At 45.8% G+C, this 17014-nt stretch overlaps 66 pseudogenes; all 66 read left to right on the forward strand.

The window, feature by feature from the left end:
* Positions 1-116: 116 nt before the first annotated feature.
* On the forward strand, positions 117-235 carry LOC140083217 (5S ribosomal RNA; annotated as a pseudogene).
* Positions 236-305: 70 nt separating this feature from the next.
* On the forward strand, positions 306-424 carry LOC140095135 (5S ribosomal RNA; annotated as a pseudogene).
* A 448-nt stretch (positions 425-872) lies between these two features.
* LOC140085806 (5S ribosomal RNA) lies at positions 873-991 on the forward strand (annotated as a pseudogene).
* Positions 992-1061: 70 nt separating this feature from the next.
* On the forward strand, positions 1062-1180 carry LOC140094008 (5S ribosomal RNA; annotated as a pseudogene).
* Positions 1181-1250: 70 nt separating this feature from the next.
* LOC140101841 (5S ribosomal RNA) lies at positions 1251-1369 on the forward strand (annotated as a pseudogene).
* A 70-nt stretch (positions 1370-1439) lies between these two features.
* Positions 1440-1558, forward strand: LOC140086587 (5S ribosomal RNA; annotated as a pseudogene).
* A 70-nt stretch (positions 1559-1628) lies between these two features.
* Positions 1629-1747, forward strand: LOC140097642 (5S ribosomal RNA; annotated as a pseudogene).
* A 70-nt stretch (positions 1748-1817) lies between these two features.
* Positions 1818-1936, forward strand: LOC140101842 (5S ribosomal RNA; annotated as a pseudogene).
* Positions 1937-2006: 70 nt separating this feature from the next.
* Positions 2007-2125, forward strand: LOC140084491 (5S ribosomal RNA; annotated as a pseudogene).
* Positions 2126-2195: 70 nt separating this feature from the next.
* LOC140097594 (5S ribosomal RNA) lies at positions 2196-2314 on the forward strand (annotated as a pseudogene).
* Positions 2315-2573: 259 nt separating this feature from the next.
* On the forward strand, positions 2574-2692 carry LOC140083218 (5S ribosomal RNA; annotated as a pseudogene).
* A 70-nt stretch (positions 2693-2762) lies between these two features.
* Positions 2763-2881, forward strand: LOC140095136 (5S ribosomal RNA; annotated as a pseudogene).
* A 448-nt stretch (positions 2882-3329) lies between these two features.
* On the forward strand, positions 3330-3448 carry LOC140085807 (5S ribosomal RNA; annotated as a pseudogene).
* A 70-nt stretch (positions 3449-3518) lies between these two features.
* On the forward strand, positions 3519-3637 carry LOC140101843 (5S ribosomal RNA; annotated as a pseudogene).
* A 259-nt stretch (positions 3638-3896) lies between these two features.
* On the forward strand, positions 3897-4015 carry LOC140101844 (5S ribosomal RNA; annotated as a pseudogene).
* A 70-nt stretch (positions 4016-4085) lies between these two features.
* On the forward strand, positions 4086-4204 carry LOC140101845 (5S ribosomal RNA; annotated as a pseudogene).
* Positions 4205-4274: 70 nt separating this feature from the next.
* On the forward strand, positions 4275-4393 carry LOC140098333 (5S ribosomal RNA; annotated as a pseudogene).
* A 70-nt stretch (positions 4394-4463) lies between these two features.
* LOC140097643 (5S ribosomal RNA) lies at positions 4464-4582 on the forward strand (annotated as a pseudogene).
* Positions 4583-4652: 70 nt separating this feature from the next.
* LOC140101848 (5S ribosomal RNA) lies at positions 4653-4771 on the forward strand (annotated as a pseudogene).
* Positions 4772-4841: 70 nt separating this feature from the next.
* LOC140085810 (5S ribosomal RNA) lies at positions 4842-4960 on the forward strand (annotated as a pseudogene).
* A 70-nt stretch (positions 4961-5030) lies between these two features.
* On the forward strand, positions 5031-5149 carry LOC140092745 (5S ribosomal RNA; annotated as a pseudogene).
* A 448-nt stretch (positions 5150-5597) lies between these two features.
* Positions 5598-5716, forward strand: LOC140089702 (5S ribosomal RNA; annotated as a pseudogene).
* A 70-nt stretch (positions 5717-5786) lies between these two features.
* Positions 5787-5905, forward strand: LOC140088336 (5S ribosomal RNA; annotated as a pseudogene).
* Positions 5906-5975: 70 nt separating this feature from the next.
* On the forward strand, positions 5976-6094 carry LOC140085967 (5S ribosomal RNA; annotated as a pseudogene).
* Positions 6095-6164: 70 nt separating this feature from the next.
* LOC140078646 (5S ribosomal RNA) lies at positions 6165-6283 on the forward strand (annotated as a pseudogene).
* Positions 6284-6353: 70 nt separating this feature from the next.
* Positions 6354-6472, forward strand: LOC140097644 (5S ribosomal RNA; annotated as a pseudogene).
* A 70-nt stretch (positions 6473-6542) lies between these two features.
* On the forward strand, positions 6543-6661 carry LOC140101849 (5S ribosomal RNA; annotated as a pseudogene).
* Positions 6662-6731: 70 nt separating this feature from the next.
* On the forward strand, positions 6732-6850 carry LOC140085811 (5S ribosomal RNA; annotated as a pseudogene).
* A 70-nt stretch (positions 6851-6920) lies between these two features.
* LOC140101850 (5S ribosomal RNA) lies at positions 6921-7039 on the forward strand (annotated as a pseudogene).
* Positions 7040-7109: 70 nt separating this feature from the next.
* Positions 7110-7228, forward strand: LOC140078647 (5S ribosomal RNA; annotated as a pseudogene).
* Positions 7229-7298: 70 nt separating this feature from the next.
* Positions 7299-7417, forward strand: LOC140097645 (5S ribosomal RNA; annotated as a pseudogene).
* A 70-nt stretch (positions 7418-7487) lies between these two features.
* LOC140101851 (5S ribosomal RNA) lies at positions 7488-7606 on the forward strand (annotated as a pseudogene).
* Positions 7607-7676: 70 nt separating this feature from the next.
* On the forward strand, positions 7677-7795 carry LOC140085812 (5S ribosomal RNA; annotated as a pseudogene).
* A 70-nt stretch (positions 7796-7865) lies between these two features.
* On the forward strand, positions 7866-7984 carry LOC140101852 (5S ribosomal RNA; annotated as a pseudogene).
* A 259-nt stretch (positions 7985-8243) lies between these two features.
* LOC140081312 (5S ribosomal RNA) lies at positions 8244-8362 on the forward strand (annotated as a pseudogene).
* A 70-nt stretch (positions 8363-8432) lies between these two features.
* LOC140101853 (5S ribosomal RNA) lies at positions 8433-8551 on the forward strand (annotated as a pseudogene).
* A 70-nt stretch (positions 8552-8621) lies between these two features.
* LOC140101854 (5S ribosomal RNA) lies at positions 8622-8740 on the forward strand (annotated as a pseudogene).
* A 259-nt stretch (positions 8741-8999) lies between these two features.
* On the forward strand, positions 9000-9118 carry LOC140085813 (5S ribosomal RNA; annotated as a pseudogene).
* A 70-nt stretch (positions 9119-9188) lies between these two features.
* On the forward strand, positions 9189-9307 carry LOC140088337 (5S ribosomal RNA; annotated as a pseudogene).
* A 70-nt stretch (positions 9308-9377) lies between these two features.
* Positions 9378-9496, forward strand: LOC140085968 (5S ribosomal RNA; annotated as a pseudogene).
* A 70-nt stretch (positions 9497-9566) lies between these two features.
* On the forward strand, positions 9567-9685 carry LOC140078648 (5S ribosomal RNA; annotated as a pseudogene).
* A 251-nt stretch (positions 9686-9936) lies between these two features.
* On the forward strand, positions 9937-10055 carry LOC140081313 (5S ribosomal RNA; annotated as a pseudogene).
* Positions 10056-10125: 70 nt separating this feature from the next.
* LOC140091938 (5S ribosomal RNA) lies at positions 10126-10244 on the forward strand (annotated as a pseudogene).
* A 259-nt stretch (positions 10245-10503) lies between these two features.
* LOC140101855 (5S ribosomal RNA) lies at positions 10504-10622 on the forward strand (annotated as a pseudogene).
* Positions 10623-10692: 70 nt separating this feature from the next.
* Positions 10693-10811, forward strand: LOC140086839 (5S ribosomal RNA; annotated as a pseudogene).
* A 70-nt stretch (positions 10812-10881) lies between these two features.
* Positions 10882-11000, forward strand: LOC140092775 (5S ribosomal RNA; annotated as a pseudogene).
* A 70-nt stretch (positions 11001-11070) lies between these two features.
* On the forward strand, positions 11071-11189 carry LOC140083433 (5S ribosomal RNA; annotated as a pseudogene).
* A 70-nt stretch (positions 11190-11259) lies between these two features.
* LOC140097263 (5S ribosomal RNA) lies at positions 11260-11378 on the forward strand (annotated as a pseudogene).
* A 251-nt stretch (positions 11379-11629) lies between these two features.
* Positions 11630-11748, forward strand: LOC140081314 (5S ribosomal RNA; annotated as a pseudogene).
* A 69-nt stretch (positions 11749-11817) lies between these two features.
* Positions 11818-11936, forward strand: LOC140089827 (5S ribosomal RNA; annotated as a pseudogene).
* Positions 11937-12006: 70 nt separating this feature from the next.
* Positions 12007-12125, forward strand: LOC140098151 (5S ribosomal RNA; annotated as a pseudogene).
* A 70-nt stretch (positions 12126-12195) lies between these two features.
* Positions 12196-12314, forward strand: LOC140101856 (5S ribosomal RNA; annotated as a pseudogene).
* A 70-nt stretch (positions 12315-12384) lies between these two features.
* On the forward strand, positions 12385-12503 carry LOC140091694 (5S ribosomal RNA; annotated as a pseudogene).
* A 70-nt stretch (positions 12504-12573) lies between these two features.
* On the forward strand, positions 12574-12692 carry LOC140101858 (5S ribosomal RNA; annotated as a pseudogene).
* A 70-nt stretch (positions 12693-12762) lies between these two features.
* Positions 12763-12881, forward strand: LOC140101860 (5S ribosomal RNA; annotated as a pseudogene).
* A 70-nt stretch (positions 12882-12951) lies between these two features.
* On the forward strand, positions 12952-13070 carry LOC140090158 (5S ribosomal RNA; annotated as a pseudogene).
* A 70-nt stretch (positions 13071-13140) lies between these two features.
* LOC140090160 (5S ribosomal RNA) lies at positions 13141-13259 on the forward strand (annotated as a pseudogene).
* Positions 13260-13329: 70 nt separating this feature from the next.
* On the forward strand, positions 13330-13448 carry LOC140090161 (5S ribosomal RNA; annotated as a pseudogene).
* A 70-nt stretch (positions 13449-13518) lies between these two features.
* Positions 13519-13637, forward strand: LOC140090162 (5S ribosomal RNA; annotated as a pseudogene).
* A 448-nt stretch (positions 13638-14085) lies between these two features.
* On the forward strand, positions 14086-14204 carry LOC140081316 (5S ribosomal RNA; annotated as a pseudogene).
* Positions 14205-14841: 637 nt separating this feature from the next.
* On the forward strand, positions 14842-14960 carry LOC140097538 (5S ribosomal RNA; annotated as a pseudogene).
* Positions 14961-15030: 70 nt separating this feature from the next.
* Positions 15031-15149, forward strand: LOC140085093 (5S ribosomal RNA; annotated as a pseudogene).
* A 70-nt stretch (positions 15150-15219) lies between these two features.
* Positions 15220-15338, forward strand: LOC140078519 (5S ribosomal RNA; annotated as a pseudogene).
* A 70-nt stretch (positions 15339-15408) lies between these two features.
* LOC140093554 (5S ribosomal RNA) lies at positions 15409-15527 on the forward strand (annotated as a pseudogene).
* Positions 15528-15597: 70 nt separating this feature from the next.
* LOC140101861 (5S ribosomal RNA) lies at positions 15598-15716 on the forward strand (annotated as a pseudogene).
* Positions 15717-16164: 448 nt separating this feature from the next.
* Positions 16165-16283, forward strand: LOC140090328 (5S ribosomal RNA; annotated as a pseudogene).
* Positions 16284-17014: the final 731 nt, after the last annotated feature.

A 17014-nucleotide genomic window follows, 5' to 3' on the forward strand; every position in this document is an offset into this window, starting at 1 on the left:
AGTACCAGCATGGGAGACTGGCTGCGAATTCCAAGTTCCGTTGACCTTTTTGAACCTGAAAATTGTGTTAGTTTCTCTATGAGATAGTAAAAGAAGGTTCAAACTGAACAGCTGCTGTCAACGGCCATTCTAAGCTGAATGTGCCTGCTCTCATCAGATCGCAGCATCAATGCAGCTTAAGGCTTGGCAAGTACCAGCATGGGAGACTGGCTGGGAATCCCAAGTTCTGTTGACCTTTTTGAACCTGAAAATTGTTAGTTTCTCTGTCAAAGATGGTAAAAGAAGGTTCAAATTGAACAGCTGCTGTCAACGGCCATTCTAAGCTGAATGTGCCTGCTCTCGTCAGATGGCAGCAGCAATGCAGCTTAAGGCTTGGCAAGTACCAGCATGGGAGACTGGCTGGGAACCCCAAGTTCTGTTGACCTTTTTGAACCTGAAAATTGTTAGTTTCTCTGTCAAAGATGGTAAAAGAAGGTTCAAATTGAACAGCTGCTGTCAACGGCCATTCTAAGCTGAATGTGCCTGCTCTCGTCAGATGGCAGCAGCAATGCAGCTTAAGGCTTGGCAAGTACCAGCATGGGAGACTGGCTGGGAATCCCAAGTTCTGTTGAGCTTTTTGAACCTGAAAATTGTGTTAGTTTCTCTATGAGATAGTAAAAGAAGGTTCAAATTGAACAGCTGCTGTCAACGGCCATTCTAAGCTGAATGTGCGTGCTCTTGTCGGATCACAGCAGCGATGCGGCTTAAGGCTTGGCAAGTACCAGCATGGGAGACTGGCTGCGATTTCCAAGTTCTGTTGACCTTTTTGAACCTGAAAATTGTGTTAGTTTCTCTATGAGATAGTAAAAGAAGGTTCAAACTGAACAGCTGCTGTCAACGGCCATTCTAAGCTGAATGTGCCTGCTCTCGTCAGATCGCAGCATCAATGCAGCTTAAGGCTTGGCAAGTACCAGCATGGGAGACTGGCTGGGAATCCCAAGTTCTGTTGACCTTTTTGAACCTGAAAATTGTTAGTTTCTCTGTCAAAGAAGGTAAAAGAAGGTTCAAATTGAACAGCTGCTGTCAACGGCCATTCTAAGCTGAATGTGCCTGCTCTCGTCAGATCGCAGCAGCAATGCAGCTTAAGGATTGGCAAGTACCAGCATGGGAGACTGGCTGGGAATCCCAAGTTCCGTTGACCTTTTTGAACCTGAAAATTGTGTTAGTTTCTCTATGAGATAGTAAAAGAAGGTTCAAATTGAACAGCTGCTGTCAACGGCCATTCTAAGCTGAATGTGCCTGCTCTCGTCAGATCGCAGCAGCAATGCAGCTTAAGGCTTGGCAAGTACCAGCATGGGAGACTGGCTGGGAATCCCAAGTTCCGTTGACCTTTTTGAACCTGAAAATTGTTAGTTTCTCTGTCAAAGATGGTAAAAGAAGGTTCAAATTGAACAGCTGCTGTCAACGGCCATTCTAAGCTGAATGTGCCTGCTCTCGTCAGATCGCAGCAGCAATGCAGCTTAAGGCTTGGCAAGTACCAGCATGGGAGACTGGCTGCGAATTCCAAGTTCCGTTGACCTTTTTGAACCTGAAAATTGTGTTAGTTTCTCTATGAGATAGTAAAAGAAGGTTCAAACTGAACAGCTGCTGTCAACGGCCATTGTAAGCTGAATGTGCCTGCTCTCGTCAGATCGCAGCATCAATGCAGCTTAAGGCTTGGCAAGTACCAGCATGGGAGACTGGCTGGGAATCCCAAGTTCTGTTGACCTTTTTGAACCTGAAAATTGTTAGTTTCTCTGTCAAAGATGGTAAAAGAAGGTTCAAATTGAACAGCTGCTGTCAACGGCCATTCTAAGCTGAATGTGCCTGCTCTCGTCAGATCGCAGCAGCAATGCAGCTTAAGGCTTGGCAAGTACCAGCATGGGAGACTGGCTGGGAATCCCAAGTTCCGTTGACCTTTTTGAACCTGAAAATTGTGTTAGTTTCTCTATGAGATAGTAAAAGAAGGTTCAAACTGAACAGCTGCTGTCAACGGCCATTCTAAGCTGAATGTGCCTGCTCTCGTCAGATCGCAGCATCAATGCAGCTTAAGGCTTGGCAAGTACCAGCATGGGAGACTGGCTGGGAATCCCAAGTTCCGTTGACCTTTTTGAACCTGAAAATTGTTAGTTTCTCTGTCAAAGAAGGTAAAAGAAGGTTCAAATTGAACAGCTGCTGTCAACGGCCATTCTAAGCTGAATGTGCCTGCTCTCGTCAGATCGCAGCAGCAATGCAGCTTAAGGCTTGGCAAGTACCAGCATGGGAAACTGGCTTTGAATCCCAAGTTCCGTTGACCTTTTTGAACCTGAAAATTGTGTTAGTTTCTCTATGAGATAGTAAAAGAAGGTTCAAATTGAACAGCTGCTGTCAACGGCCATTCTAAGCTGAATGTGCGTGCTCTTGTCGGATCACAGCAGCGATGCGGCTTAAGGCTTGGCAAGTACCAGCATGGGAGACTGGCTGCGAATTCCAAGTTCCGTTGACCTTTTTGAACCTGAAAATTGTGTTAGTTTCTCTATGAGATAGTAAAAGAAGGTTCAAACTGAACAGCTGCTGTCAACGGCCATTCTAAGCTGAATGTGCCTGCTCTCATCAGATCGCAGCATCAATGCAGCTTAAGGCTTGGCAAGTACCAGCATGGGAGACTGGCTGGGAATCCCAAGTTCTGTTGACCTTTTTGAACCTGAAAATTGTTAGTTTCTCTGTCAAAGATGGTAAAAGAAGGTTCAAATTGAACAGCTGCTGTCAACGGCCATTCTAAGCTGAATGTGCCTGCTCTCGTCAGATGGCAGCAGCAATGCAGCTTAAGGCTTGGCAAGTACCAGCATGGGAGACTGGCTGGGAACCCCAAGTTCTGTTGACCTTTTTGAACCTGAAAATTGTTAGTTTCTCTGTCAAAGATGGTAAAAGAAGGTTCAAATTGAACAGCTGCTGTCAACGGCCATTCTAAGCTGAATGTGCCTGCTCTCGTCAGATGGCAGCAGCAATGCAGCTTAAGGCTTGGCAAGTACCAGCATGGGAGACTGGCTGGGAATCCCAAGTTCTGTTGAGCTTTTTGAACCTGAAAATTGTGTTAGTTTCTCTATGAGATAGTAAAAGAAGGTTCAAATTGAACAGCTGCTGTCAACGGCCATTCTAAGCTGAATGTGCGTGCTCTTGTCGGATCACAGCAGCGATGCGGCTTAAGGCTTGGCAAGTACCAGCATGGGAGACTGGCTGCGAATTCCAAGTTCCGTTGACCTTTTTGAACCTGAAAATTGTGTTAGTTTCTCTATGAGATAGTAAAAGAAGGTTCAAACTGAACAGCTGCTGTCAACGGCCATTCTAAGCTGAATGTGCCTGCTCTCGTCAGATCGCAGCATCAATGCAGCTTAAGGCTTGGCAAGTACCAGCATGGGAGACTGGCTGGGAATCCCAAGTTCTGTTGACCTTTTTGAACCTGAAAATTGTTAGTTTCTCTGTCAAAGAAGGTAAAAGAAGGTTCAAATTGAACAGCTGCTGTCAACGGCCATTCTAAGCTGAATGTGCCTGCTCTCGTCAGATCGCAGCAGCAATGCAGCTTAAGGCTTGGCAAGTACCAGCATGGGAGACTGGCTGGGAATCCCAAGTTCCGTTGACCTTTTTGAACCTGAAAATTGTGTTAGTTTCTCTATGAGATAGTAAAAGAAGGTTCAAATTGAACAGCTGCTGTCAACGGCCATTCTAAGCTGAATGTGCGTGCTCTTGTCGGATCACAGCAGCGATGCGGCTTAAGGCTTGGCAAGTACCAGCATGGGAGACTGGCTGCGAATCCCAAGTTCCGTTGACCTTTTTGAACCTGAAAATTGTGTTAGTTTCTCTATGAGATAGTAAAAGAAGGTTCAAATTGAACAGCTGCTGTCAACGGCCATTCTAAGCTGAATGTGCCTGCTCTCGTCAGATCGCAGCAGCAATGCAGCTTAAGGCTTGGCAAGTACCAGCATGGGAGACTGGCTGGGAATCCCAAGTTCCGTTGACCTTTTTGAACCTGAAAATTGTGTTAGTTTCTCTATGAGATAGTAAAAGAAGGTTCAAATTGAACAGCTGCTGTCAACGGCCATTCTAAGCTGAATGTGCCTGCTCTCGTCAGATCGCAGCAGCAATGCAGCTTAAGGCTTGGCAAGTACCAGCATGGGAGACTGGCTGGGAATCCCAAGTTCCGTTGACCTTTTTGAACCTGAAAATTGTTAGTTTCTCTGTCAAATATGGTAAAAGAAGGTTCAAATTGAACAGCTGCTGTCAACGGCCATTCTAAGCTGAATGTGCCTGCTCTCGTCAGATCGCAGCAGCAATGCAGCTTAAGGCTTGGCAAGTACCAGCATGGGAGACTGGCTGCGATTTCCAAGTTCCGTTGACCTTTTTGAACCTGAAAATTGTGTTAGTTTCTCTATGAGATAGTAAAAGAAGGTTCAAACTGAACAGCTGCTGTCAACGGCCATTGTAAGCTGAATGTGCCTGCTCTCGTCAGATCGCAGCATCAATGCAGCTTAAGGCTTGGCAAGTACCAGCATGGGAGACTGGCTGGGAATCCCAAGTTCTGTTGACCTTTTTGAACCTGAAAATTGTTAGTTTCTCTGTCAAAGATGGTAAAAGAAGGTTCAAATTGAACAGCTGCTGTCAACGGCCATTCTAAGCTGAATGTGCCTGCTCTCGTCAGATCGCAGCAGCAATGCAGCTTAAGGCTTGGCAAGTACCAGCATGGGAGACTGGCTGGGAATCCCAAGTTCCGTTGACCTTTTTGAACCTGAAAATTGTGTTAGTTTCTCTATGAGATAGTAAAAGAAGGTTCAAACTGAACAGCTGCTGTCAACGGCCATTCTAAGCTGAATGTGCCTGCTCTCGTCAGATCGCAGCATCAATGCAGCTTAAGGCTTGGCAAGTACCAGCATGGGAGACTGGCTGGGAATCCCAAGTTCTGTTGACCTTTTTGAACCTGAAAATTGTTAGTTTCTCTGTCAAAGAAGGTAAAAGAAGGTTCAAATTGAACAGCTGCTGTCAACGGCCATTCTAAGCTGAATGTGCCTGCTCTCGTCAGATCGCAGCAGCAATGCATCTAAAGGCTTGGCAAGTACCAGCATGGGAGACTGGCTGGGAATCCCAAGTTCCGTTGACCTTTTTGAACCTGAAAATTGTGTTAGTTTCTCTATGAGATAGTAAAAGAAGGTTCAAATTGAACAGCTGCTGTCAACGGCCATTCTAAGCTGAATGTGCGTGCTCTTGTCGGATCACAGCAGCGATGCGGCTTAAGGCTTGGCAAGTACCAGCATGGGAGACTGGCTGCGAATCCCAAGTTCCGTTGACCTTTTTGAACCTGAAAATTGTGTTAGTTTCTCTATGAGATAGTAAAAGAAGGTTCAAATTGAACAGCTGCTGTCAACGGCCATTCTAAGCTGAATGTGCGTGCTCTTGTCGGATCACAGCAGCGATGCGGCTTAAGGCTTGGCAAGTACCAGCATGGGAGACTGGCTGTGAATCCCAAGTTCCGTTGACCTTTTTGAACCTGAAAATTGTGTTAGTTTCTCTATGAGATAGTAAAAGAAGGTTCAAACTGAACAGCTGCTGTCAACGGCCATTCTAAGCTGAATGTGCCTGCTCTCGTCAGATCGCAGCATCAATGCGGCTTAAGGCTTGGCAAGTACCAGCATGGGAGACTGGCTGGGAATCCCAAGTTCTGTTGACCTTTTTGAACCTGAAAATTGTGTTAGTTTCTCTATGAGATAGTAAAAGAAGGTTCAAATTGAACAGCTGCTGTCAACGGCCATTCTAAGCTGAATGTGCCTGCTCTCGTCAGATCGCAGCAGCAATGCAGCTTAAGGCTTGGCAAGTACCAGCATGGGAGACTGGCTGGGAATCCCAAGTTCCGTTGAGCTTTTTGAACCTGAAAATTGTGTTAGTTTCTCTATAAGATAGTAAAAGAAAGTAGAAATTAGGCAGCTGCTGTCATCGGCCATTCTAAGCTGAATGTGCCTGCTCTCGTCAGATCGCAGCAGCAATGCAGCTTAAGGCTTGGCAAGTACCAGCATGGGAGACTGGCTGGGAATCCCAAGTTCCGTTGACCTTTTTGAACCTGAAAATTGTTAGTTTCTCTGTCAAAGATGGTAAAAGAAGGTTCAAATTGAACAGCTGCTGTCAACGGCCATTCTAAGCTGAATGTGCCTGCTCTCGTTAGATCGCAGCAGCAATGCAGCTTAAGGCTTGGCAAGTACCAGCATAGGAGACTGGCTGGGAATCCCAAGTTCTGTTGACCTTTTTGAACCTGAAAATTGTGTTAGTTTCTCTATGAGATAGTAAAAGAAGGTTCAAACTGAACAGCTGCTGTCAACGGCCATTGTAAGCTGAATGTGCCTGCTCTCGTCAGATCGCAGCATCAATGCAGCTTAAGGCTTGGCAAGTACCAGCATGGGAGACTGGCTGGGAATCCCAAGTTCTGTTGACCTTTTTGAACCTGAAAATTGTTAGTTTCTCTGTCAAAGATGGTAAAAGAAGGTTCAAATTGAACAGCTGCTGTCAACGGCCATTCTAAGCTGAATGTGCCTGCTCTCGTCAGATCGCAGCAGCAATGCAGCTTAAGGCTTGGCAAGTACCAGCATGGGAGACTGGCTGGGAATCCCAAGTTCCGTTGACCTTTTTGAACCTGAAAATTGTGTTAGTTTCTCTATGAGATAGTAAAAGAAGGTTCAAACTGAACAGCTGCTGTCAACGGCCATTCTAAGCTGAATGTGCCTGCTCTCGTCAGATCGCAGCATCAATGCAGCTTAAGGCTTGGCAAGTACCAGCATGGGAGACTGGCTGGGAATCCCAAGTTCTGTTGACCTTTTTGAACCTGAAAATTGTTAGTTTCTCTGTCAAAGAAGGTAAAAGAAGGTTCAAATTGAACAGCTGCTGTCAACGGCCATTCTAAGCTGAATGTGCCTGCTCTCGTCAGATCGCAGCAGCAATGCAGCTTAAGGCTTGGCAAGTACCAGCATGGGAGACTGGCTGGGAATCCCAAGTTCCGTTGACCTTTTTGAACCTGAAAATTGTTAGTTTCTCTGTCAAAGATGGTAAAAGAAGGTTCAAATTGAACAGCTGCTGTCAACGGCCATTCTAAGCTGAATGTGCCTGCTCTCGTTAGATCGCAGCAGCAATGCAGCTTAAGGCTTGGCAAGTACCAGCATAGGAGACTGGCTGGGAATCCCAAGTTCTGTTGACCTTTTTGAACCTGAAAATTGTGTTAGTTTCTCTATGAGATAGTAAAAGAAGGTTCAAACTGAACAGCTGCTGTCAACGGCCATTGTAAGCTGAATGTGCCTGCTCTCGTCAGATCGCAGCATCAATGCAGCTTAAGGCTTGGCAAGTACCAGCATGGGAGACTGGCTGGGAATCCCAAGTTCTGTTGACCTTTTTGAACCTGAAAATTGTTAGTTTCTCTGTCAAAGATGGTAAAAGAAGGTTCAAATTGAACAGCTGCTGTCAACGGCCATTCTAAGCTGAATGTGCCTGCTCTCGTCAGATCGCAGCAGCAATGCAGCTTAAGGCTTGGCAAGTACCAGCATGGGAGACTGGCTGGGAATCCCAAGTTCCGTTGACCTTTTTGAACCTGAAAATTGTGTTAGTTTCTCTATGAGATAGTAAAAGAAGGTTCAAACTGAACAGCTGCTGTCAACGGCCATTCTAAGCTGAATGTGCCTGCTCTCGTCAGATCGCAGCATCAATGCAGCTTAAGGCTTGGCAAGTACCAGCATGGGAGACTGGCTGGGAATCCCAAGTTCTGTTGACCTTTTTGAACCTGAAAATTGTTAGTTTCTCTGTCAAAGAAGGTAAAAGAAGGTTCAAATTGAACAGCTGCTGTCAACGGCCATTCTAAGCTGAATGTGCCTGCTCTCGTCAGATCGCAGCAGCAATGCAGCTTAAGGCTTGGCAAGTACCAGCATGGGAGACTGGCTGGGAATCCCAAGTTCCGTTGACCTTTTTGAACCTGAAAATTGTGTTAGTTTCTCTATGAGATAGTAAAAGAAGGTTCAAATTGAACAGCTGCTGTCAACGGCCATTCTAAGCTGAATGTGCGTGCTCTTGTCGGATTACAGCAGCGATGCGGCTTAAGGCTTGGCAAGTACCAGCATGGGAGACTGGCTGCGAATCCCAAGTTCCGTTGACCTTTTTGAACCTGAAAATTGTGTTAGTTTCTCTATGAGATAGTAAAAGAAGGTTCAAATTGAACAGCTGCTGTCAACGGCCATTCTAAGCTGAATGTGCCTGCTCTCGTCAGATCGCAGCAGCAATGCAGCTTAAGGCTTGGCAAGTACCAGCATGGGAGACTGGCTGGGAATCCCAAGTTCTGTTGACCTTTTTGAACCTGAAAATTGTGTTAGTTTCTCTATGAGATAGTAAAAGAAGGTTCAAATTGAACAGCTGCTGTCAACGGCCATTCTAAGCTGAATGTGCCTGCTCTCGTCAGATCGCAGCAGCAATGCAGCTTAAGGCTTGGCAAGTACCAGCATGGGAGACTGGCTGGGAATCCCAAGTTCCGTTGACCTTTTTGAACCTGAAAATTGTGTTAGTTTCTCTATGAGATAGTAAAAGAAGGTTCAAATTGAACAGCTGCTGTCAACGGCCATTCTAAGCTGAATGTGCCTGCTCTCGTCAGATCGCAGCAGCAATGCAGCTTAAGGCTTGGCAAGTACCAGCATGGGAGACTGGCTGGGAATCCCAAGTTCCGTTGACCTTTTTGAACCTGAAAATTGTGTTAGTTTCTCTATGAGATAGTAAAAGAAGGTTCAAATTGAACAGCTGCTGTCAACGGCCATTCTAAGCTGAATGTGCGTGCTCTTGTCGGATCACAGCAGCGATGCGGCTTAAGGCTTGGCAAGTACCAGCATGGGAGACTGGCTGTGAATCCCAAGTTCCGTTGACCTTTTTGAACCTGAAAATTGTGTTAGTTTCTCTATGAGATAGTAAAAGAAGGTTCAAACTGAACAGCTGCTGTCAACGGCCATTCTAAGCTGAATGTGCCTGCTCTCGTCAGATCGCAGCATCAATGCAGCTTAAGGCTTGGCAAGTACCAGCATGGGAGACTGGCTGGGAATCCCAAGTTCTGTTGACCTTTTTGAACCTGAAAATTGTGTTAGTTTCTCTATGAGATAGTAAAAGAAGGTTCAAATTGAACAGCTGCTGTCAACGGCCATTCTAAGCTGAATGTGCCTGCTCTCGTCAGATCGCAGCAGCAATGCAGCTTAAGGCTTGGCAAGTACCAGCATGGGAGACTGGCTGGGAATCCCAAGTTCCGTTGAGCTTTTTGAACCTGAAAATTGTGTTAGTTTCTCTATACGATAGTAAAAGAAAGTAGAAATTAGGCAGCTGCTGTCATCGGCCATTCTAAGCTGAATGTGCCTGCTCTCGTCAGATCGCAGCAGCAATGCAGCTTAAGGCTTGGCAAGTACCAGCATGGGAGACTGGCTGGGAATCCCAAGTTCCGTTGACCTTTTTGAACCTGAAAATTGTTAGTTTCTCTGTCAAAGATGGTAAAAGAAGGTTCAAATTGAACAGCTGCTGTCAACGGCCATTCTAAGCTGAATGTGCCTGCTCTCGTTAGATCGCAGCAGCAATGCAGCTTAAGGCTTGGCAAGTACCAGCATAGGAGACTGGCTGGGAATCCCAAGTTCTGTTGACCTTTTTGAACCTGAAAATTGTGTTAGTTTTTCTATGAGATAGTAAAAGAAGGTTCAAATTGAACAGCTGCTGTCAACGGCCATTCTAAGCTGAATGTGCCTGCTCTCGTCAGATCGCAGCAGCTTAAGGCTTGGCAAGTACCAGCATGGGAGACTGGCTGGGAATCCCAAGTTCCGTTGACCTTTTTGAACCTGAAAATTGTGTTAGTTTCTCTATGAGATAGTAAAAGAAGGTTCAAATTGAACAGCTGCTGTCAACGGCCATTCTAAGCTGAATGTGCCTGCTCTCGTCAGATCGCAGCAGCAATGCAGCTTAAGGCTTGGCAAGTACCAGCATGGGAGACTGGCTGGGAATCCCAAGTTCTGTTGACCTTTTTGAACCTGAAAATTGTGTTAGTTTCTCTATGAGATAGTAAAAGAAGGTTCAAATTGAACAGCTGCTGTTAACGGCCATTCTAAGCTGAATGTGCCTGCTCTCGTCAGATTGCAGCAGCAATGCAGCTTAAGGCTTGGCAAGTACCAGCATGGGAGACTGGCTGGGAATCCCAAGTTCCGTTGACCTTTTTGAACCTGAAAATTGTTAGTTTCTCTGTCAAAGATGGTAAAAGAAGGTTCAAATTGAACAGCTGCTGTCAACGGCCATTCTAAGCTGAATGTGCGTGCTTTCGTCAGATCGCAGCAGCAATGCAGCTTATGGCTTGGCAAGTACCAGCATGGGAGACTGGCTGGGAATCCCAAGTTCTGTTGACCTTTTTGAACCTGAAAATTGTGTTAGTTTCTCTATGAGATAGTAAAAGAAGGTTCAAACTGAACAGCTGCTGTCAACGGCCATTCTAAGCTGAATGTGCCTGCTCTCGTCAGATCGCAGCAGCAATGCAGCTTAAGGCTTGGCAAGTACCAGCATGGGAGACTGGCTGGGAATCCCAAGTTCCGTTGACCTTTTTGAACCTGAAAATTGTGTTAGTTTCTCTATGAGATAGTAAAAGAAGGTTCAAATTGAACAGCTGCTGTCAACGGCCATTCTAAGCTGAATGTGCCTGCTCTCGTCAGATCGCAGCAGCAATGCAGCTTAAGGCTTGGCAAGTACCAGCATGGGAGACTGGCTGGGAATCCTAAGTTCTGTTGACCTTTTTGAACCTGAAAATTGTTAGTTTCTCTGTCAAAGATGGTAAAAGAAGGTTCAAATTGAACAGCTGCTGTCAACGGCCATTCTAAGCTGAATGTGCCTGCTCTCGTCAGATCGCAGCAGCAATGCAGCTTAATGCTTGGCAAGTACCAGCATGGGAGACTGGCTGGGAATCCCAAGTTCCGTTGACCTTTTTGAACCTGAAAATTGTGTTAGTTTCTCTATGAGATAGTAAAAGAAGGTTCAAACTGAACAGCTGCTGTCAACGGCCATTCTAAGCTGAATGTGCCTGCTCTCGTCTGATCGCAGCAGCAATGCAGTTTAAGGCTTGGCAAGTACCAGCATGGGAGACTGGCTGGGAATCCCAAGTTCCGTTGACCTTTTTGAACCTGAAAATTGTGTTAGTTTCTCTATGAGATAGTAAAAGAAGGTTCAAATTGAACAGCTGCTGTCAACATCCATTCTAAGCTGAATGTGCCTGCTCTCGTCAGATCGCAGCAGCAATGCAGCTTAAGGCTTGGCAAGTACCAGCATGGGAGACTGGCTGGGAATCCCAAGTTCTGTTGCCCTTTTTGAACCTGAAAATTGTGTTAGTTTCTCTATGAGATAGTAAAAGAAGGTTCAAATTGAACAGCTGCTGTCAACGGCCATTCTAAGCTGAATGTGCCTGCTCTCGTCAGATCGCAGCAGCTTAAGGCTTGGCAAGTACCAGCATGGGAGACTGGCTGGGAATCCTAAGTTCCGTTGACCTTTTTGAACCTGAAAATTGTGTTAGTTTCTCTATGAGATAGTAAAAGAAGGTTCAAACTGAACAGCTGCTGTCAACGGCCATTCTAAGCTGAATGTGCCTGCTCTCGTCAGATCGCAGCAGCAATGCAGCTTAAGGCTTGGCAAGTACCAGCATGGGAGACTGGCTGGGAATCCCAAGTTCTGTTGACCTTTTGAAACTGAAAATTGTGTTAGTTTCTCTATGAGATAGTAAAAGAAGGTTCAAATTGAAAAGCTGCTGTCAACGGCCATTCTAAGCTGAATGTGCGTGCTCTCGTCAGATCGCAGCAGCAATGCAGCTTAAGGCTTGGCAAGTACCAGTATGGGAGACTGGCTGGGAATCCCAAGTTCTGTTGACCTTTTTGAACCTGAAAATTGTGTTAGTTTCTCTATGAGATAGTAAAAGAAGGTTCAAATTGAACAGCTGCTGTCAACGGCCATTCTAAGCTGAATGTGCGTGCTCTCGTCAGATCGCAGCAGCATTGCAGCTTAAGGCTTGGCAAGTACCAGCATGGGAGACTGGCTGGGAATCCCAAGTTCCGTTGACCTTTTTGAACCTGAAAATTGTGTTAGTTTCTCTATGAGATAGTAAAAGAAGGTTCAAACTGAACAGCTGCTGTCAACGGCCATTCTAAGCTGAATGTGCCTGCTCTCGTCAGATCGCAGCAGCAATGCAGCTTAAGGCTTGGCAAGTACCAGCATGGGAGACTGGCTGGGAATCCCAAGTTCCGTTGACCTTTTTGAACCTGAAAATTGTGTTAGTTTCTCTATGAGATAGTAAAAGAAGGTTCAAATTGAACAGCTGCTGTCAACGGCCATTCTAAGCTGAATGTGCCTGCTCTCGTCAGATCGCAGCATCAATGCAGCTTAAGGCTTGGCAAGTACCAGCATGGGAGACTGGCTGGGAATCACAAGTTCCGTTGACCTTTTTGAACCTGAAAATTGTGTTAGTTTCTCTATGAGATAGTAAAAGAAGGTTCAAATTGAACAGCTGCTGTCAACGGCCATTCTAAGCTGAATGTGCCTGCTCTCGTCAGATCGCAGCAGCAATGCAGCTTAAGGCTTGGCAAGTACCAGCATGGGAGACTGGCTGGGAATCCCAAGTTCCGTTGACCTTTTTGAACCTGAAAATTGTGTTAGTTTCTCTATGAGATAGTAAAAGAAGGTTCAAACTGAACAGCTGCTGTCAACGGCCATTCTAAGCTGAATGTGCCTGCTCTCGTCAGATCGCAGCAGCAATGCAGCTTAAGGCTTGGCAAGTACCAGCATGGGAGACTGGCTGGGAATCCCAAGTTCCGTTGACCTTTTTGAACCTGAAAATTGTGTTAGTTTCTCTATGAGATAGTAAAAGAAGGTTCAAATTGAACAGCTGCTGTCAACAGCCATTCTAAGCTGAATGTGCCTGCTCTCGTCAGATCGCAGCAGCAATGCAGCTTAAGGCTTGGCAAGTACCAGCATGGGAGACTGGCTGGGAATCCCAAGTTCCGTTGACCTTTTTGAACCTGAAAATTGTGTTAGTTTCTCTATGAGATAGTAAAAGAAGGTTCAAATTGAACAGCTGCTGTCAACAGCCATTCTAAGCTGAATGTGCCTGCTCTCGTCAGATCGCAGCAGCAATGCAGCTTAAGGCTTGGCAAGTACCAGCATGGGAGACTGGCTGGGAATCCCAAGTTCCGTTGACCTTTTTGAACCTGAAAATTGTGTTAGTTTCTCTATGAGATAGTAAAAGAAGGTTCAAACTGAACAGCTGCTGTCAACAGCCATTCTAAGCTGAATGTGCCTGCTCTCGTCAGATCGCAGCAGCAATGCAGCTTAAGGCTTGGCAAGTACCAGCATGGGAGACTGGCTGGGAATCCCAAGTTCCGTTGACCTTTTTGAACCTGAAAATTGTGTTAGTTTCTCTATGAGATAGTAAAAGAAGGTTCAAATTGAACAGCTGCTGTCAACAGCCATTCTAAGCTGAATGTGCCTGCTCTCGTCAGATCGCAGCAGCAATGCAGCTTAAGGCTTGGCAAGTACCAGCATGGGAGACTGGCTGGGAATCCCAAGTTCCGTTGACCTTTTTGAACCTGAAAATTGTGTTAGTTTCTCTATGAGATAGTAAAAGAAGGTTCAAACTGAACAGCTGCTGTCAACGGCCATTCTAAGCTGAATGTGCCTGCTCTCGTCAGATCGCAGCAGCAATGCAGCTTAAGGCTTGGCAAGTATCAGCATGGGAGACTGGCTGGGAATCCCAAGTTCCATTGACTTTTTTGAACCTGAAAATTGTTAGTTTCTCTGTCAAAGATGGTAAAAGAAGGTTCAAACTGAACAGCTGCTGTCAACGGCCATTCTAAGCTGAATGTGCCTGCTCTCGTCAGATCGCAGCAGCAATGCAGCTTAAGGCTTGGCAAGTATCAGCATGGGAGACTGGCTGGGAATCCCAAGTTCCATTGACTTTTTTGAACCTGAAAATTGTTAGTTTCTCTGTCAAAGATGGTAAAAGAAGGTTCAAATTGAACAGCTGCTGTCAACGGCCATTCTAAGCTGAATGTGCCTGCTCTCGTCAGATCGCAGCAGCAATGCAGCTTAAGGCTTGGCAAGTACCAGCATGGGAGACTGGCTGGGAATCCCAAGTTCTGTTGACCTTTTTGAACCTGAAAATTGTGTTAGTTTCTCTATGAGATAGTAAAAGAAGGTTCAAATTGAACAGCTGCTGTTAACGGCCATTCTAAGCTGAATGTGCCTGCTCTCGTCAGATTGCAGCAGCAATGCAGCTTAAGGATTGGCAAGTACCAGCATGGGAGACTGGCTGGGAATCCCAAGTTCCATTGACCTTTTTGAACCTGAAAATTGTTAGTTTCTCTGTCAAAGATGGTAAAAGAAGGTTCAAATTGAACAGCTGCTGTCAACGGCCATTCTAAGCTGAATGTGCGTGCTTTCGTCAGATCGCAGCAGCAATGCAGCTTATGGCTTGGCAAGTACCAGCATGGGAGACTGGCTGGGAATCCCAAGTTCTGTTGACCTTTTTGAACCTGAAAATTGTGTTAGTTTCTCTATGAGATAGTAAAAGAAGGTTCAAACTGAACAGCTGCTGTCAACGGCCATTCTAAGCTGAATGTGCCTGCTCTCGTCAGATCGCAGCAGCAATGCAGCTTAAGGCTTGGCAAGTATCAGCATGGGAGACTGGCTGGGAATCCCAAGTTCCATTGACTTTTTTGAACCTGAAAATTGTTAGTTTCTCTGTCAAAGATGGTAAAAGAAGGTTCAAATTAAACAGCTGCTGTCAACGGCCATTCTAAGCTGAATGTGCCTGCTCTCGTCAGATCGCAGCAGCAATGCAGCTTAAGGCTTGGCAAGTACCAGCATGGGAGACTGGCTGGAAATCCCAAGTTCTGTTGAACTTTTTGAACCTGAAAATTGTGTTAGTTTCTCTATGAGATAGTAAAAGAAGGTTCAAATTGAACAGCTGCTATCAACGGCCATTCTAAGCTGAATGTGCCTGCTCTCGTCAGATCGCAGCAGCAATGCAGCTTAAGGCTTGGCAAGTACCAGCATGGGAGACTGGCTGGGAATCCCAAGTTCCGTTGACCTTTTTGAACCTGAAAATTGTGTTAGTTTCTCTATGAGATAGTAAAAGAAGGTTCAAACTGAACAGCTGCTGTCAACGGCCATTCTAAGCTGAATGTGCCTGCTCTCGTCAGATCGCAGCAGCAATGCAGCTTAAGGCTTGGCAAGTACCAGCATGGGAGACTGGCTGGGAAACCCAAGTTCCGTTGACCTTTTTGAACCTGAAAATTGTGTTAGTTTCTCTATGAGATAGTAAAAGAAGGTTCAAACTGAACAGCTGCTGTCAACGGCCATTCTAAGCTGAATGTGCCTGATCTCGTCAGATCGCAGCATCAATGCAGCTTAAGGCTTGGCAAGTACCAGCATGGGAGACTGGCTGGGAATCCCAAGTTCCGTTGACCTTTTTGAACCTGAAAATTGTGTTAGTTTCTCTATGAGATAGTAAAAGAAGGTTCAAATTGAACAGCTGCTGTCAACGGCCATTCTAAGCTGAATGTGCCTGCTCTCGTCAGATCGCAGCAGCAATGCAGCTTAAGGCTTGGCAAGTACCAGCATGGGAGACTGGCTGGGAATCCCAAGTTCCGTTGACCTTTTTGAACCTGAAAATTGTGTTAGTTTCTCTATGAGATAGTAAAAGAAGGTTCAAACTGAACAGCTGCTGTCAACGGCCATTCTAAGCTGAATGTGCCTGCTCTCGTCAGATCGCAGCAGCAATGCAGCTTAAGGCTTGGCAAGTACCAGCATGGGAGACTGGCTGGGAATCCCAAGTTCCGTTGACCTTTTTGAACCTGAAAATTGTGTTAGTTTCTCTATGAGATAGTAAAAGAAGGTTCAAACTGAACAGCTGCTGTCAACGGCCTTTCTAAGCTGAATGTGCCTGCTCTCGTCAGATCGCAGCATCAATGCAGCTTAAGGCTTGGCAAGTACCAGCATGGGAGACTGGCTGGGAATCCCAAGTTCCGTTGACCTTTTTGAACCTGAAAATTGTGTTAGTTTCTCTATGAGATAGTAAAAGAAGGTTCAAATTGAACAGCTGCTGTCAACAGCCATTCTAAGCTGAATGTGCCTGCTCTCGTCAGATCGCAGCAGCAATGCAGATTAAGGCTTGGCAAGTACCAGCATGGGAGACTGGCTGGGAATCCCAAGTTCTGTTGACCTTTTTGAACCTGAAAATTGTGTTAGTTTCTCTATGAGATAGTAAAAGAAGGTTCAAATTGAACAGCTGCTGTCAACGGCCATTCTAAGCTGAATGTGCCTGCTCTCGTCAGATCGCAGCAGCTTAAGGCTTGGCAAGTACCAGCATGGGAGACTGGCTGGGAATCCCAAGTTCCGTTGACCTTTTTGAACCTGAAAATTGTGTTAGTTTCTCTATGAGATAGTAAAAGAAGGTTCAAATTGAACAGCTGCTGTCAACGGCCATTCTAAGCTGAATGTGCCTGCTCTCGTCAGATCGCAGCAGCAATGCAGCTTAAGGCTTGGCAAGTACCAGCATGGGAGACTGGCTGGGAATCCCAAGTTACGTTGACCTTTTTGAACCTGAAAATTGTGTTAGTTTCTCTATGAGATAGTAAAAGAAGGTTCAAATTGAACAGCTGCTGTCAACGGCCATTCTAAGCTGAATGTGCCTGCTCTCGTCAGATCGCAGCAGCAATGCAGCTTAAGGCTTGGCAAGTACCAGCATGGGAGACTGGCTGGGAATCCCAAGTTCCATTGACCTTTTTGAACCTGAAAATTGTTAGTTTCTCTGTCAAAGATGGTAAAAGAAGGTTCAAATTGAACAGCTGCTGTCAACGGCCATTCTAAGCTGAATGTGCCTGCTCTCGTCAGATCGCAGCAGCAATGCAGCTTAAGGCTTGGCAAGTACCAGCATGGGAGACTGGCTGGGAAT

Source organism: Engystomops pustulosus, chromosome 9 (genome assembly GCF_040894005.1).
Source record: "Engystomops pustulosus chromosome 9, aEngPut4.maternal, whole genome shotgun sequence".
In the NCBI taxonomy this organism is placed as follows: Eukaryota; Metazoa; Chordata; class Amphibia; order Anura; family Leptodactylidae; genus Engystomops; species Engystomops pustulosus.